This window comes from Papio anubis, chromosome 3 (assembly GCF_008728515.1).
Source record: "Papio anubis isolate 15944 chromosome 3, Panubis1.0, whole genome shotgun sequence".
NCBI classification, from domain to species: Eukaryota; Metazoa; Chordata; class Mammalia; order Primates; family Cercopithecidae; genus Papio; species Papio anubis.
Window position 1 is genome coordinate 61,125,662 of NC_044978.1, and position 14,027 is coordinate 61,139,688.

General features: G+C 38.9%; 1 long non-coding RNA gene across 15 annotated transcripts in view; it reads right to left on the reverse strand.

The window, feature by feature from the left end:
• Positions 1-14,024, reverse strand: part of LOC103884628 — a 228,334-nt gene extending 214,310 nt beyond the window's left edge. For 2 of the 15 annotated variants that reach the window (XR_002522210.2, XR_002522209.2), the window contains exons 1-4: positions 11,379-14,020; positions 10,505-10,668; positions 9,578-9,628; positions 2,536-2,619 (exon numbers count right to left, since the gene is read on the reverse strand). This is a non-coding gene — a long non-coding RNA (uncharacterized LOC103884628). Of the gene's footprint in view, positions 1-2,535; positions 2,620-3,242; positions 3,302-9,577; positions 9,629-10,504; positions 10,669-11,378 lie in introns of all 15 variants that reach the window. The other 13 variants (XR_002522202.2, XR_002522207.2, XR_001902856.3 and 10 more) reach the window with 11 other exon arrangements.
• Between the last annotated feature and the right edge of the window lie 3 nt (positions 14,025-14,027).

The following is a 14,027-nucleotide window of genomic DNA, read 5'->3' on the forward strand; positions in this document are numbered from 1 at the left end:
CTAAGTTGACACTGGAGGCCTGGAGGCCACGAGGCTCACAGATGTGCTTTCTTTAGCCTGTAGTTTGGCCTGCACAGGGTACCTCTTCTACTCCTCATGCTCCCCAAAATTACAAATATCCTGTACAACTTCTAATATTTAAAAATCAGTAGATTTCCATAAGGATATAGCTTTATAGCTTTATAGTTTCCCTTGAAAACATCAAAAGATCTAGCAACAATGGATCTAAATTCCCACACGGCAACACTATGCTACAACAGTGGTTCTCAAATTGCCAAGGCGTTTTAAAGCAGAGACTGCAAGGCTCCCACTTTGAGAGTTTCTGAATCAGTGGGCTGAGACGGGGCTGAAAAATCTTCCATTTCTAACAGGTCTCCAGGTGATTCTGATGCTGCAGGTCCAGGGACCCATACTTTGAGAACCACTATGCTTGATCATTGTATGGGCTGCTCCCTTTACATACGGTGTGCAACTCCCATTTGCCGTAGCACCCACCACCTCCTATTGTCAGTGAGACAAGTAAGAATCTGATGTCATTTATCTGGCTTACTCTGTTGTTTTTCTTACACATGCAAAGCCATGTGACTGACTGAAACTACCTGGCCTCCGAGGCAATTGAGTTAGCAACCTCTGCTCCTTTGAGGCAAGAACTCTGCCTTACCTAATACAGCACCGTCTTCTCTTTCTCCCTCTCTTCTCTCTCTTTCTCTCTCACACACACACACACCATGCCATGCAAAGTCTTACACACAGCATTTAAATATAGTAATTGATTTTAATTTCTGCCTACAGTCTAAAACTTTCAAAGCCTGAAAATAAGAGACAGAAAGACTTTTAAGCAAGGAGTTTGTGTAGTCATCTCCTCTTATCTAATAGATCCAGAGCTAAGAGCAGGGCCATGCTGCCTCAAATTTCACAGAGGTAGGAGGCAAAGAATGAAACAGATCAATGGGTCAGCCATGAGTTCTCCTGAGATCCACTTACCTAATTAGCTTCTCAATCCTAGTACTTATCCCCAAATCCCCTAAAATGAGCTACCATCCAAGAGTATTATCAACTGAGCAATTCAACAAACTGCCTTCACTGATTGGTTTTGTTATTCACCAGCCTGAGGGCATGGGGGACACCTGGGTAATAACTTTACGTCTCTTCTTGCTTTATTTTCTATGAGCTCATTAATGAACCTGGAACAAATTCTGTGTGTGTTCTGAAATCCACTAAGTAAAGCCACTATGGAAAAGAATATGGAGGTTCCTCAAAAAACTAAATATAGAATTACCATTTGATCCAGCAATCCCACTTCTAGGCATGTATCCACAAGAATTGAAATCAGTATGTCAAAGTGATATCTACACTCCCATGTTCACTGCTGCAGTGTTCACAATAGCCAAGTTATGAAATCAACCTAAGTGTCCATCAATGGACAAAAGAAAGTGGACAAACTCAAAAGAAAATATGGGATATAAACACAATGATGTATTATTCAGACTTTCAAGAAGGAAATTCTACCATTTGAGACAAAAAGGATGAACTTGGAAGACATATATGCTAGGTGAAATAAGCCAGGCATAGAAAGATAAATACTGAATAATCTTACTTGTATGTGGAATATAAAAAAGTTGAACTTATAAAAGGAGAGAATGGTGGTTACCAGAGGCTGGGAGTCTAGGGAGTGGCTGAGGAGATGTTGGTCAAAGGATATACAAAGTTAGACAGGAGGAATAATTTTTTGAAATGTATTATACAATAGCATTATTATTATGTATTATTAACTATAGTTATAGCAATGTATTTTATATATCAAATTTGTCAAAAGAATATATTTTAAATGTTCTCAATAGAAAAAAATGGTAAGTGTGTGAGGTTATGGATATGTTAATTCACTTGGTATAATCATTCCATAATGCATACATATACTGAAACATCACATTGTACCCCATAAATATATACAATTATTATTTCTCAATTAAATATAAAGATTTAAATTTTTAAAAATCTACCAAAATGCAGGCCAGACTCTTTCCCTTGTCCACTCCCAACTCACAAGACCTATCTCTGTTCCTTGGACCAAAGCCATGGTTTGTGTAAAATGACCCCAAATTTAACTTCCATGAAGAGTTTAAATGTTTCTCTTCTCAACAGTGAAATTGGCAGTTCATTCTAGAAACTCTATAAAAGATACCAGTCATTAAGACAAACAAATTTTATCCTTCTTTCATGGGCTAACAGTGAATGAAAAGAGGGGTACACCAAGGTAATTTGTGAAGGCTTCAGCACAAGTCTTGAAATTAAAATATTCTTCAAATATGACCAAAAAGGACGAAACGTCTAAATTAACTGATAGAGTCCTCTCCTGCACTGTCAAAAAGTAGCTTCAGAGCAGTATTATTATTTTATGGAAAAGGGCCCGGAGGCCTATTACAACTTCCCAGGATTATACATTTATAATCAAAGACAGAGATGAACTCATTCTCAAATCCACAGCCTCAAAACCAATCATCATCATTATCCATACGCCTTGTATCAAGGACATACCTTCTCCACAAACTGTCTCCAAAAAGCTTAAGGACTCAAAGGCTGAAGATGGCTCAAAAACGAAATGGAGCATGATGATTACTCCTTAAAACAAGGAGAGAGAAACAGAAAATTAAAACATAGTGAATCAGAGAAAAGACATGCAAACACACTTTTACAGTGACAAATCATTCCCAGCCCAGACAGACTTTGCTTTAGTCTAGTTGAATGTAATAACAAATTCCAAGAAAGAATAGATCTCTCAGAAGGAGATTGGGAAGTAGAAACAAAGGTAAAAGAGTCTCAGACACAAGTTTTCAAAGCCCATCAAGCACCCCCAGGGAGAGCCTTGGCCAAGCATCCCAATCCTTAAAGAACAGAGATGTCTAAAACCTGTGAATTCCAGGAAAGCCAAAAGGAAAAGACTAACAGACTTGACCACATAAAAAGTAAACACTTCTATAAGGTAAAAGATCCCATAACAAATTCAAAAGGTGAATGAATATAGACGAGGAGAAAATATTTGAACCTATGTCAGAAAAAGGGTTAATATTATTTATTATATTATAAACATCCCTCCACGTACACACATACCATACCCTCCACCAAAAATGATCAAGGACAAACAACCCAACAGAAAAAATAGACAGGAGAGGAAATTCATAGACAAATCATGAAACAGGAAATGCAAACATCCCAAAAACATGCAGAAAAATTCACAATCTCACCTGTAGTCAGGAAACATGCAAATCAAAATAAAGATGTCTTGTTTTTATTGATCACACAGCTAGGTGGAAAAAAAACAAACTAAAAAACTAAAAATATCAGCATCACTTAGGACTGGTAGGAATATAAGGAAACAGATATGCCTCTATGTTGCTTGGCCTACATAATCCTTGGAATATAATTTAGCCATGCCTAATAAAAATAAGTATGTTCTTTGATCTCAAATCCCTCTTTGGAGAAGTGCATATTGAGGTTATGCAGTGCCAAAAAATAACCTCAACATTCATCAACAAGAGAAATAATTGAATAAATTCCAGACATCCATATGAATATTGTGAAGTTATTAAAAAGAACAAAAATAGCATTAATTTGGGAGATAGTAAAAGGCAGTGGTAGCACTTTGGACTCAAAAGCCAGATTGCCCAAGTTCCAGTTGCTGTTCCCACAATCACTAGCTGTGAGACCTTGGGCAAATTAATCACATGTCAGTTCCTTATCTACCCACTGGGGACAATAGTGCCATGGTAGTTGTAGGGTAAATGAGGTGAAGCACAGGGCCTGGCATGCAGCAAGTGCTAGAGTGATGTCCATGAGATTCTGTTGGGAGACAGAGAGATGGCACAAAATGAATAGCATGAATCTATTTAAGTTAAAAAAAATTGTTTTATACAGTGGACTCTGTGTGTATGGATATGGTGTTGGTGGTGAGAGGAAAGGATAAACTTTTAACTTTTTCTTTCCACATCTCTCTGTTCTTTGGCTTGTTACAAAGAACATGTCTTGCTTTTGTCATTTGGAAAAATGATTCAATAACATTTTTTGGAAGTGGGGTAGATGAGCATGATTAAAGGCATAATTAAAGACGGGGAGTGAATCTGGAAACCGACAAGTTTGGCGTGTCTGGAGCACAGGCCATGTGATGCACAGCAGTAGGATATAAGGATGGAGAGTACATATAAAGGGTCGTGTGTTCAAGGGAGGGAGTGTAGACTTTAGCCAGATATTCATGGAAAGTTCTTAGGAAGAAAGGAATGCAAAGTATCAGCTGTGCTCTGGCAACCTGAGAAACAGATTCCACCTCCCCACTGAAACAAAACTTTCAGTGGCTCCTCTTTACTCTGTATAGGGATAAAGTCCAAGCCTAAGTCCACGAGCCTTATCTGCAGCCTTCTCACCTCACCCTCCAGCTCTTCACTACCACCGTGCTCAGCTACCTGTGTTTCTTAGAAAACTCTGCCCTCTCCACGTCCAGACCTTGGTTCAGGTCACAGCTTCTACACACAGTGCCCTTCCTCCTCATGCTGCGCTAACTCCTCAGAGCTCACCTCAATCCCCTGAGGCTGTTTCCCATCCAGATCCTCCCAGATTACACCAAGATTATGCTTAAAAAATACTTATACATTGATTTATAATTGTCAGCTTATTGTCAGCCTCCCCAACTAGACTGCAAATCTTTAAGAACTGGTACTTGATATGATTCCCTGTTGACTCCTCAATACCCAGCACAGAACACAAAGGATAGAGATCTTGAAATATTTGTGAAATAAATGAATGCTTTTAAATACATGAGCCATCTAACGAATTTCCCTTTCTAGTATTCAATGTTTTTCAAAAAGCTTTCTGATTTAATTCACTATCCTATATATGTCAGCCCATAGGCAGAAATTTTTCAACACATCATATCAGTGCAACTCTGAGTCCATGTGACAGTTATATTGCTCATTAGAAACTAATAAATTGGCATAGGGATTTTATATGTCACTCTTGTAACTCAGTTCATGAAAGTTCTTTCCTGGAGAAAAAAAATTTCCATGTGCTGCCAAAAGCAGATTTCTTAGCATTCAAAACGAAGGGCCACAACTCTGAACTATGAAAAATTAGTATGATGAAAGGCCTTTTCTGGGTACATCTGGGCCTTGATTTAATAATTTATTCAGCAAATATTTAGTAATCCCCACCAAATGCCAACCTTTGTTCTAAGCTTTGAGGATAGACCAGGAAACAAGACAGAAAAGCTCTACCACCATGAAATCACATTCCACATTCTACTAGGGGCTAACAGACAAACAGATAATAAACATGTAAAAAATAAGATAATTTCAGGTAGTGCTAAATGCTATGAAGAAAATTAAGCAGGATAGAGAATGATTAAAGTTGGGGGAGAGGAGGTGAGAGCTCTTTAGACAGGTGGTCAGGATAAGGCTTCTCAGAGGAGAGGATATTTGAGCTGAGACTTGAGGGATGAGAACAAGTCAGTCAAGAGAAATGGGGTAGAGAATTCCAGACCTAGAGGAAGAGCAAATGCAAAATCTCTAAGGTGGGAATGAGGTTAGAGTATTCAAGCAAAGACAGAAAAGCAATATGACTGCATAATAATGAGCAAGGAAGGCAATTTGAAAGCAATCAAAGGGAACGTATAGAATAGGTCATATAGGCCATGATAAGGAGTTTGGATTTTATTCTAATTGCAAGGCAAAGACATTAGTGAAGTATAGGAAGGGAAGTGATAGGTCTGATTTGTATTGTTAAATGGCTAATAACAGAATGAACTCTGAGAAGACAAGAGTGGAAACCAAGACGCCAGTCAAGAAGCTGTTGTCATGGTTCAGATGAGAGCTGCTGATGGCAAGCACTAGGATAGTAGCTATAAACATGGTAGGTGGTCAGTCAGATTTGGGATAATATCTTGGAAGGCCAATGGAACTTGATAGATTGGATACTGGAAAGAAGAGAAAAAGAAGAATCAAAGTTTTAATCTCTTGGTTCTCTCATCAGAAATTTCTACACCTGCATACCGCTAAAAGTCAATTGTTCTAATGCAGATCTTTCATTCAGCAACCATCACAATGTAAAGCTAGTCAAAATTTCTGCTTCTGCATGACAATACTCAAACTATGTGTGCCAATTTATTACAGAGGATTCAAAAACAGTTTATTTTGCATTAAACTAAGGCTCTTAGCTTCTGAGGGGTTTTTTTGTTTGTTTTTTGCAATCTGAAAAGCAGCTCATTTTCTAAAGACCCAAGTACTTACAAAACAACATCAATTTGTATCCCCTTTAAAAAGCACCATTTCTATATTAGAGATCTGTAGGCACATAGCTTCTATTACAGTAATCACTTCTTTATTTTGCTTTTTAGTCTTATTTTCTCATATGATGGCCATGTTTCATATCACAGTTTTATGAACATTAAAACCAAGGCTTAGCAAGCCAGACCGCTTACAGCACAGGTAGAAACAGAATGAATGGCAAGCTGGCTTCCTTGGAGTCAATCCTTAATGTATTCATTCATCTTCTGTGAAACTCCAGCAATAGTGACTCTCAAAGAACTGTTTAAGGCTGTAGAGCTATTTTCTTTCTCCTGAACCTAACTCTTTTGAAGCTTTATATATATTGCTCAGTAACAGACTCTTAGAAAACAATATTTTGAAAATATAATTACTATGTACAAATCTATGAAATGTATATAAAATATTATTAAAGGGAAAAAGCAAGATTGAACATACCCTCATAGCCAAAAAGAACTTAGGAAAATTCACAGTACTTATTGTATTAATATGCACAGTACTGTTAAGGACTGAGAGTATTTAGGGCTTGGAAGTAAACCACACTCCTCTTTCTCATCAAGGTATAAACCACAATGAGAGACTGCATTGGATACTGGAGAGAAGAGAAAATAAAGAATCAAAGTTATGATCTTTCGGTTCTTCTCATCAGAAATTTCTGCACCTGCATGCTGCTAAAAGTCAGTTGTTCTACTGGAGAACTTTCACTCAGTAATCATAATGAAGTAAAGCTTGTCAATATTTTGTATACGTTTCATAGATTTGTACATAATTCAATCTAACACAAAAGAGTAGAGAGCTGAAAACTACTATGCCTACTGATAAAGCTGATGCTGGAGACTGCATGGCAACAATGGGCCTCCCAACATCAAACTGTAGGATGAGGCAGGCTTACACTGAGGTGCTAACTGTCAGTGCAGGGCAATGGCAATCCTCCCCTCCCCTCACTCCACAGGTCTATCCCTGTAAAATCTGCAGCACAAAGAAATAGGCCAGAAGGCATGATTCCTGAGAGAAGCCTGGCCCTAAAAGTAAGACTGGCCAAAGAGGCCAAGGTTTCTCACGGAGTTTCTCACCATCAGGTATCTTACTTCATGGAGAAGAGGAAGGGGTGACCCAAGAGGCCAGGAGTGTTCATAGGAACCCCTGTAACTACATCACATTCCCCACTCAATTTTATTCTCTTAACTTAGTAGTCTTCACACCGGCGTAAGTCTACCCTGGGATTCCATGACTACTTTCTAAGGAGAATACAGGCATAGGAAATTTTAAGGAAATCTATTCCTTTATTCAACTTTCACCTATTCTTTCCCAAAATTGAGCTGCCTGAAACATGACTGAGGTTGAGATGTCACATCAATTCTATTTTTACAACTCCCTTTAAAAATCATTCTTTAAGCTTCAAGTCAGTGACAAGTTAAAAAAAAAAAAAATCATCTTTTCCCACTTATAAAAGACAGGCATCTTCTTACCCATCCCAGATCCTTCTATAGCAAATTGCTCTAGTGTGCAAAAAAACCTCTAAGGCATACAAAGGAACAATTCCAAATACTGTCTTGAAATCAATATTTGATTTAATCAGGGTATAAGAAACCTACATGAGGATTTCCTGGCTTTCCTCATATATATTTCTGTTAAGAGAAAAGCATGGTGCTAGAAATTGGGTATTTTGGTCTATGTTGAGGTATTCTGAGTGTAGATACACTGGGGCAGGGCAGGGGCTGTGCTAATTTTTGTCTAATGCTATTTCCTCTTCCATTTCCTGATGATGTCAAAGAACGCGGTTGAGAGAGCAAACAAAAATACTAAAGGAGATTGTACCCTACTTCATCCAGATAACGAACTCACAGTCAGTTTCCAGGCTCCACATATACATCTCAAAATTCGGATATGCAAGATTTGTGAAAATCATTCTGGGAAATACCAATTAGCTACAAGGCACACCTGCTCCGGAATGAGAGCATTTGATGTAAAATCTCATTCTCCTGTGTCTCAGTTGCAAATTCCAAATGATTTCAAGGAAAAGAATGTAAAAAAATTCCAAATTTCCTTTCAATAGATCAGTGTCACATGAAAAAGGAACATATATAACTAGAAAGTTAATGTTTCTTATTTTCTTGAATAGATATTCAGATCTTAGGAGAAAATATTCTAATTAACTTTTGTCAAAAGATTGAATACAGTAAATCTATATTCATTTTTTTACCCAAGTATGTCTGCTCACTGTTATTTGCTAAACATTTCTCACCTCATTATTCATTCCTACCATTCATGTAATAGATTTAGATACATTCTTTTCTATTGTAAACAACACATTTAACAACAATCATTTATTTGTTTTTGTAAGCCCTACACCTAATTATCTTCCAACATATTTTCCCATTTTGTTGCCTAGCAAAAAGTTGTATTTACCTATAAATACATGAACTAATTGAGGAGAGGGGAGCTCCATTCACTTCACTGAGAGATATATTTCCAACAAAATTTTAGTTCTCTTTAGTAATTATTTGTAAAAATTTATAATGTAGGTATGATTATTATGTACTAACAATAATTGTAATTATAATTCAAAATAAATTTTTGCCACTTAGAACCTTATAGTCATAGGAATTTTTTTAAATTACAAACTTTTTTTTTTTTGAGACAGTCTCTCTCTTGTCATCCAGGCTGGAGTGCAATGGCATGATCTCAGCTCACTGCAACCTCCACCTCCCAGGTTCAAGCAATTCTCCTGCCTCAGCCTCCCAAGTAGCTGGGATTACAGGTGTCCACCACCACATCCAGCTAATTTCTGTATTATTAGTAGAGACGGGGGTTTCACCATGTTGGCCAGGCTGGTCTCAAACTCCTGAGCTCAGAGGATCCACCCACCTCAGCCTCCCAAACTGCTGGCATTATAGGCGTAAGCCATTGTGCCCGGCCTATAAATAACTTATTATTGTGGAAAAGAATAATAGAGTAAGCAATAAAATACATTTGGGCACAAAATATATTAAAATAAAATTCTGTTAGGGAAGTTGAATGAAAATACAAATTCAAATAGGAAAAGGCATAATGTAAAATTTCTGTGAAAATAAATGATGGTATTCCTTTTCTATGGATTTAGATTTCATTTAGATTGCATTTTAAGTAACATAATCTTTTTTATTTTAAAATATTCACATTTATATTACGCAAAAAATTACATGTTTTGCAACTAGGGTCACAATATTTTACATGTCAACTTAAAAACTATTTTAGGGATGTGTCAGCAAAAGTATGAAGACCATTACCTTAACCCTGTGGGCTTATCCACTGAGATCAGGCTGGGATACGGTTATTTCCTAGGGTGAGAAGTCAGCAGTCAATTGGAGTAATCCTGCTCCCATCTTCGTGAGACCACTTCTCCAATACTGATTTCACCTGTTTTGTAGGACTTCCTGGGGCCACTAGTAAACTGTAGAGTCAGCCGGGCGCGGTGGCTCACGCCTGTAATCCCAGCACTTTGGGAGGCCGAGGCGGGCGGATCACAAGGTCAGGAGATCGAGACCACAGTGAAACCCCGTCTCTACTAAAAATACAAAAAATTAGCCGGGCGCGGTGGTGGGCGCCTGTAGTCCCAGCTACTCAGGAGGCTGAGGCAGGAGAATGGCGTGAACCCGGGAAGCGGAGCTTGCAGTGAGCCGAGATCGCGCCACTGCACTCCAGCCTGGGCGACAGCGCGAGACTCCGTCTCAAAAAAAAAAAAAAAAAACTGTAGAGTCTGTCCCCAAAATGCCCTGAATGGGTCAGAACAATATATCGATTACATCAGTTCCAATGCTATTCTGTCCCCAAGGCTGTAATTCACAATATGTTCTATTGCTATCTCAAACTATGTCCTGTCAGCTTTTCTAACGTTATCAAAATTTCTAAAATGTGATCAAATACTTTAATAACTAAGAACCAAGATGTCCTCAATTTGATTTTGACCCTCTCCCAGTATTAATTTTCCAGAGAGAAATTAAAAGTTCAGAGATTAAATCACTCTAAATTATAGCCAAAAGTAATCACTACCAACTTCATGTTAAAGTCCAAAGTCATGAATGGCCAACACTGAACTCTTTTACTCTGTGAATTAAAGTTCAAACAGGCTTTATCACTCCCTGGAAGTGAACTTAGCTCCAAACCTGAAATTTCCCTTCCCCCAGGGAGCTGACGCTGTTCGCTGTTCGGCTTACCCCAAGCCTCCCTTGGCAGGAACAAGCTCTTTGAAAACTTGTGTGAGGTAGCAGAGGAGAAAGCACACTTTCCATGATCAGGATGGCTCCCAAGAAAAAGCGGAGAGGAAGAAGGTGGGCTGTACAGGAGCCAAACTTACATGTCAGTAAACTCACTGGTGGCCCTGGAACAGAGCATCAAATAATATGTTCATGGCACTCCATGTTTCAAGAAACATGTGATATGGGGGAAAAAAATGTTTTTCCCTAAAATAGGGAAAAATTACAAGAAACAATCTCTCATATTTAAGAATTATTTATTGAATATCATGGTGCAAACTTCTGAGCTAGGTTCACTGGGAAATGCATAAGTGAGTCAAAGCTGGATGCTGCCTACCAACCAACCACTAATATTTCTAACACAATTATTATATATGTCAGTGACTCATATTTTAGATTTTTGTTATAGCCCCACCCTATTTCCAGTACCAATTTTTCTTTTTTTTTTTTTTTTTTTTTTGAGACGGAGTCTCGCGCTGTGTCACCCAGGCTGGAGTGCAGTGGCGCGATCTCGGCTCACTGCAAGCTCCGCCTTCCAGGTTCACGCCATTCTCCTGCCTCAGCCTCCGAGTAGCTGGGACTACAGGCGCCCGCCACTACGCCCGGCTAGTTTTTTGTATTTTTAGTAGAGACGGGGTTTCACCATGTTAGCCAGGATGGTCTCGATCTCCTGACCTTGTGATCCACCCGCCTCGGCCTCCCAAAGTGCTGGGATTACAGGTTTGAGCCACCGCGCCCGGCCCAATTTTTCTATTAGTGTGCAAAAGTTGATACCAAACAACTCCAAAGAGCTAAGTGACTCAGGACAGCAGAGATGTATTTCTTATTCATATACCTATGTATGGGTTAGCAGGGAGCCATTTTCCACTTTGTCCTGTCTCCGAGACCCTGGCTGAAGGAAGTCCACACAATTTGAAACATCATTGGAGTAGTGATTAAAGATGGCCACATTTTCTTGGAACTCTGTGGTTGACAAAAATGTTTGTAATAAATAAAGATGGCCACAAATTATTTGTCACTCTCCCTCCACCCCTATCAAGTGTTTATTTCCTCTCCCCTTAAAATTGAGCTGGCCCTGTGACTGCTTTTACCAATACAACATGTCATTTCCAGACCTAAGACTTACAAAACCTGGAAGTTTTTGCTTTTTTGCATTTGAGAATCCTAAGCCACCATGCATGAAGTCAGGCTACTCTGCTGAAGAAGCCATGCGAATCAGAGTCTTTGGAACCGCATGGGTAGAGCTCAGCTACTCTATCAACCCACTTGAGCCTCCAAAAACTCCAGCCCCAGATAATACCAGGCTGGAACCACAAGAGACCCTAAGTAAGATTAGACAACTGCCCATGAGCCTAGTCAACCCACAAAACCGTTACAGATAATAAAATGGTGACTGGTTTAAACCATTAAGATTTAAGGTGCTTTGTCATGGAACAATAGATAATTAAAATATTTCATCACTGTCGGCAGAAAGAGAGCAGGATAAATGTTCACAGGCTCTTAAAGCTTTTATTTGGAAATGACACAAGTCACTTCCAATCACATTTCATTGGCCACTCTTGAGGTAAAAGGAGTAAGGAAATCCAAATTACTATGTGTGTGGAAAAAGAAATAGAAATATTTTATGGCTAGTACTAATATCTTCCAGAGAAGAGATTACAAGTAAATCAGTAAATAGATGAAGTGTCAGCGGGAAAAAGCTAACAATAGGAGAAAAGAATGTAGAGGACGGATTCTTCAAGATATCCTCTAGGCAAGGTAGGATGTAAGAGGAAAAGGAGGGTAGAAAGAAGTCCCCAAAAAAAAAAAAAAAAAAAAAAAATCCACAGAGAAAAGTAGAGGGATCTAAAGCACAGTTTCAATAACAGAATAGTCAAGAAGAGCATAAAATGAAAGGCCAAAATGGGTGGTACAGACAAGGAACACATAGAAATTCAAGGAAGATAGGTTAATGTGGGCTGATAGAGGCCTCAGGTGGAGGTAGAATTAAAAGAATGGAAAGGCAATGGAATTTGTATCGTTGGAAATAAGAGCATGCTCAGTGAGGAAACAGCACGAGTCAAGTCCTAGAGTGGGGAATGCACATAGCATATATGGGGCAAGGGACTAGGTATTGTAAGGGGAAATGTATCATTTAATAGAGGGTATCCAAGGGATTGTTTGCTGGAGAACGGCAAGGCAGGGAAGGGACTTACGGAGGCCCTTGAGTGCAAACTGAGCTTTCTGAGTTGTCCTCTTTAAATTACAGAGCATCCCTGGAGATTGGTGTCTGAGCAAAGGAAATCAGAACACAGGTCTAGTCTCTTCGTGTGGGAATGAAATAGGAAAAGACTGACAGCAAGTCACCAATCGCAAAGTTATTGCAGTACTCAAAGCAGGAGTATCCTATTGGGACAAGAGCTTGTTACTTACAGTGGAAAATAAGAACTCCCAATTAGTCCAGTTCAAGGGGCTTACAATGAGAATCAAAAAAGCTGGGGTTTCCGGGAGGCTTCAAGTGTGAAGAAGTCGAGACACTATTTTATCAAGGGTATAAAGGAAAACTTTTTACTTCACATGGCAGCCAATGTTGGTCAGCTACCCAACATTCCCCACCTCACTTCCTTGACAACAGAACTTTAATACTGTCCAATTCCTCTCTTCCCTCCAAACCAATTGGAAAAGAAACCTACACACACATAATTCAGCCCCAAAGTAAATCCTGAGGTTCTAAGCTACTGGTTCTCAACCAGTAGCACACCTCTGGGGGGTGGGAAGGGAAAAGGGTTGCTTTATGGTGTCACAATGCCTGAGGTGTGCTACTGACATTTAGTTGGAAGGAATCAGAGATGGTAAATGTCCAGCAATGCTCAACACAGTCCTGAATAAGAACTAGAAAAGTCAGATAAACACTAGGCAATCATGGATGTCCCATGCTCCTTGTCTGTTACTGCTTTAGGGACAGCTAATAGCCCAGTTCTGGTCAATAAGATATAAGGAGTGGCCTGCTTCTGGGATGCTTTCTTCTTTCCTATCAATGTTGTTCCAACTGTATATGGCTCTTGGGACTGCTATAGCTATCTTCTCCTCAAAACCAGTTTCTTCTTTATCTTCCTATTTCCTTCACTGGCACCTCCCATTTTCTATTACTAAGTCCTAAAGCAATTTTGACTTCTCCTAACCCTTAACCTTAAGGTGATTATTCCTTTAGGTTTGCCTGGGATAAACTGATTTAACTCCTGTTCTCTGGCTATAATTATTAATGCCCTACTTTACTTCCAAAAGTGTTCCATATTGAAGGATAGAGTATATGGTTATTCATTACCAATTGTGTCACTCCCCTCAAGTACCTCTAATGTAGGGCTCAGCCATATGGCTTATAAGTTGTTTCTGCACCTCTGCAGGACTAAAAAATAGAAGTTTTTACATATTTAAATGATTTTTTAAAAATCAAAAGAATATTTCCTACCTGAAATTATATTAAAAGTTCAATGTCGGCCGGACG